This window comes from Macaca mulatta, chromosome 6 (genome assembly GCF_049350105.2).
Source record: "Macaca mulatta isolate MMU2019108-1 chromosome 6, T2T-MMU8v2.0, whole genome shotgun sequence".
Classification (NCBI taxonomy): domain Eukaryota; kingdom Metazoa; phylum Chordata; class Mammalia; order Primates; family Cercopithecidae; genus Macaca; species Macaca mulatta.
The window spans coordinates 119,772,057-119,776,677 of NC_133411.1; the positions used below are offsets into that span (position 1 = coordinate 119,772,057).

At 37.0% G+C, this 4,621-nt stretch overlaps 1 pseudogene; it reads right to left on the bottom strand.

The window, feature by feature from the left end:
- Positions 1 to 1,069: 1,069 nt before the first annotated feature.
- Positions 1,070 to 4,347, bottom strand: LOC712181 (bcl-2-associated transcription factor 1 pseudogene; annotated as a pseudogene).
- Between the last annotated feature and the right edge of the window lie 274 nt (positions 4,348 to 4,621).

Here is a 4,621-nt window from a genome sequence, read left to right on the forward strand (position 1 = left end):
TAGACAATTTCAGAAAGACATGTTAAGGGGGAAAAATCACATAATACTAAGGATCTGAGGGCCATAAACATCACATATGTTGAGATTGCTTTTATTTTGTTTCCAACAGCTCTTAACCAATGTCCTTGGCTATAATCTAGGTGCTAGATGCGTTGCAAATCCTCGAAAGTGTTTAAGATGAAAGAGCAATACACTTAAGATCTTCAAAAGTTTACATTAACAGAATAAGCATTAGCTCCTTTTAACACACACAACTAAATTAACAAATAAATGTGTCTACTTTTATATATGCCCATAAAGCAGACAGACTTAACATTGAAATTTACTATTTTAGATTTTCACTCCTTTAAGAGCTATCAATATAGATGCAAAAGATAGTTCACATTTGAAAAATTATCTATCTGAAGAATAGAACCCTTAAGAGGAAAAAGAACAAGTCATTTTACAAACTGCAACTGAAATAGGGGAGAGAGAAAAAAAAAAAAAAAACAAGTTAGATCAATGCGGCAACAAGCTTCCTGCCAAAACTTTTATTGGTGACATTTGAAAAACAATTTTCTTAAAATACTATTAATGAACAGTATGTTGTGTTTCTCTATTTTTACTAATAGTTACACTACAAACTAATGTTCAGCTCAAATAAATATGTAAGATATGAAATCAGATACTAATATATCAACTTATTCTGCAGGATAAACCTCCCCTATACCAACCATAGGATTACAGTTTTTCTTCTGTTTAAAACTAGGATGTTCAGTAGAAATGGGGTTTCTATTTGCAGTATTATTACAAGCCAGTTTCCTCTCACAAATAGCTAATATCTAAGACCATGACTCAAACTATCAAACAGGAATAGAAAGAGAACACTCAGTTTTGAACGCAAATAGAAAAAGCTCCTAAGAATCTTCTTTATAGGCCACTGCTTGCTTTCAGTAAAAATAACATTTTCTTAAAACTTTTCAATCTAATTTTTAATAGCTTGTACTTTTTAGCTACTGACAAAGCTTTTTTATTCCTCCTTAATCATTTGCTCAAGTGTTAAACGAGCTTAGTTTACCAAAGTAACAACTTTTTGTCTGTGGTATACTTCAAAAATTAGTCGCCCTACAATGTAGTGTCTTCAAATTAAACAGATGTATACAGTTAAAATAATTAGTGTAGTCTCTATAAACAATTCTGTTCTGGGATTTACATGTAGAGCTAATGTTTACTTCAGAATAAAACATTGACAAACAGGGAAGGCAGAGAATCAGAACTTTCACAGAGCTGTACTTGACCATATTTTATAGACAAAGCAGAATTACAATGCATGTAACAAAAATGTTACAAGTTTTTTTTTTTAAGTTGATAGTTACAAATATGGTACGTAACAATTTTCTACTTTATTTCAGTACAATTTTCAACATACAGTCTACTATTTCTCAAGATATTTGAAGACTTAAAACAAAATTTCTATAGACTACTTGCAAACAGTAAAATTTAAGTAAAATGCTTACATTCTTATTCGAAAAAAAAAATCAGGTAAAAAAAAATGGTGGGTGCAAGTTCTGCTCTGTTGTAATCTTACTTCATATCTGTTATTCCTTTTCTTCCTTGCACCTGTCCTTCTTTTCTTCATTATATTCCACGGTCTCTTCTTTATCTCCAACAATCCCATCCCTTTGGTATCTGTCATGAGTCCATTTAGGACTGCTAACTGATTTTTTGAAGTTAAAGCGCCCTCTGCCACATTGAAAAGTACCACGACCTTTTCTTTTTTTGGCCCAATAATCCACACCATCATCCCTGTCGTCATGCAAGAAGTACTTTTTGCTCTTTGGGGTATATTCTGGATCCTATTCCTCTTCCTTCAGTCTCTTTTGAATGGTAGTATTTGAGTTGTTTGGACCAGTATTTGTGCCAGCAAAAACTCCTCTGGCTCTTCCTCTGCCTCTAATTCGAAAAAAGGTTCTTCATGGTCAGCTAATTCCTGCAAAACCTGAGTATTCTTCCATTTCATGGTGAATTTTAAATTTTTCTTCTCTTTCCTTCTTACTCTCCTTTTCTTCTCTAGAACTGGGAGAAGAAGGTGATGCTGAAGAGGATGAAGATCGAGAATGATCTTGCTCTCTACTTTTATGCTTACTCTCATCTTTGTAAGATTTGTATTCCTTATAATCTTTTGGAGTTTTTTCCTGCTTTCTTGATCCACTGGATTCCCTGGAGCCCTTGGAATCTCCCTGTTCTTTACTTCTTTCTTTTCTACGGCCATCAATGTCATGCCAAAAGTCAGCAGAGTCACACTTAATTTTTATTTCCCTTTTGATTTTCTTCTTTAAAAACTCTCTCTTCCCCTGCTAAACGGGTATGCTTCCTCAGGGTACTTGGTGAGGTGTCCATTCTTCTGTGTATTTCAGGGCTCTTTTGCCGAGTATTATGTTCCTCAGTGGCTTTCTGATGCGAAGTGAACCGCTCGTTTAGGGTCATTGCAGCTGACTTGAAGTATTGCTCTTCAACATGATGAACCAAGGACACAATGTGTTGAATAAATGACTCTGAAGTGCTGTTGCTGGTCAAAGATGGATCAGAATTCTTGCTCCTTCTTGACAGAATGGACAAGTGTACTAGCGAGCTGTCTTTAGTCAAGGAAGCAGGTCTGTTAGAATCATCAAGAGGAACGCGTGCCATTTTGAGTCTGAATTCAGGATGATGAGAATCACTAAACTATCATTTTGATCCTAAGTGGGTTTTCCTCTCTGAAAGTAGACTTTTCTCATGCACCCAGATTTTTTTTTTTTTTTATGCATCCAGATTCTTGTGTAGAGGGGGACTGTAATCAAAGTGGTCTTTGAGCTTTTCAGACTTTACCTGCTCAGGTGACTGAGTTTCTTTCTTTACTGTTATTCTTTCAGAATTTTTGTCTTCTTCTTTGTGCTTATCTTTTGTAGTGCTAGGCGTTTCCACTATATATCCAGTCTGTTTAAGTTTACAATTTTTTTCTTCTCTAAATCCATCACTTTCTCTATTGCCTTTCAGTGAAACTTTGGACTTGTACTTGAGTCCTTCCTCCTCAGTATTCCAGTGAGATGCAGTAGCAAAACTTTTACCCTGATCTGCGAGGACTGACTTCCTGAACTGTCTGTAATCCTCTTCTCCTCTATGTCATCCCCTTCTGAATCATTAAACTTCTGTTTTCCAGACTCTTTATCAGTGAAGTAATCTAGAGCTTCCTGATCTTCCCATTCTCCCTCTGCCCTCCCTTTCTCTGATCCTGTCTCTTTTGAAGCCTCTTTATCACTGTTATTACCCCTAGCAAGCAGGAATACTCTAGACTCTTCATCTGTGAACCTTTTAAAGAACTTCCCAGTCTTTGAGTTTCCTGATCTCCACCATCAGGATAAAATGAGGAATGGCCCCTAGACTCATCTTTTGGAACATTCTGTGGTGCAATTGTCTTTGCAGGACTTCTTCGTGAAGGGATGTGATTAATTGGACTATTCTGAGAAGGATGATATTGACTACATCCATTTCCAACAGAACCAGAACCAGACCTTTCAGGACTATGCTGAATGGAATGTGAATGCTGAGAAGGAGTATTTTTTGCAGAGTGAACTGTACTGAGCATGGGAGGATCAGAGCAAGATGAACTCTGACTAGGTGGTGTAGCAATAGGTGAAGGACTATGGGGTGATCTGGGACTATTATCATAAGTTGAAAGGCCAGGCCAAATATCATCAGATGTGGCTGACGACTTATTAAATTCATTGATAGACTCAGATGGGTCATGTTCAAATGTATCTTTCGGTTCCTCCTGTGATTTACTTTTCAACAAATTCTCTTCTTGGGGTTCCCCTTCAGCTTTTTTGGTTTGTTTTTCCTGAGACCCTCGTCTTGTCTTTTAGAAACAGGAGATTTGCTATATGGGGATGAAGAAGGAGAAGAGGATGATCTTGGAGACCTAGAAGATCTATATGACCAGCGAGATCTGCTTCTGGATCTTTGAGAAGAAACAGATCTTCTTTCCGGACTCCTGGAACGTGAACGACCTCATCTAGGACTCCTAGAGTGCCTTCTATTCCAGACAGGTCTATAACCACCTCAATAATATCTACCTCCTCCTCCTTGATAAAACCCTTTACCCCTTCCTCTGTACCCATAAGATTGTCTCATTCCTCTATTATTTCTGTAATCACGATGATAATCTCTAGAATACATACGATCTCTACTACGAGACCTTGAATATGTTCTGGAACGAGACCTAGAACTGTATTGCTTCTTTCTAGAATGAGATCTTGATCTATATCAAGAACTAGACTGTGATCCAGACTTTGACCTTGAAGAATGTGATCTAGAATTGGAGCAAACCATTTCTTTTTTCCTTGGGTTTATGCAGGATCAAGAAGTCAAGTGAAGCCTTTGAGATACTATAAAAATACTTCCTGGAGAGAATGCTCTGAGAATTTAAACTCTAAATTCAAATTCCTGACACACCAAATTGTGGCTCCTGGGATTTATCTCCATTGCAACTTAACAGTGGCCATTTCCCAACTCAAGAATGTGAGGAAAACCATAGAGGTACCTTTGACGCACTAGCTCGGCTCCGTCACTTCCTCCTGCTATAAAACTTTTTAATAAACTTTCA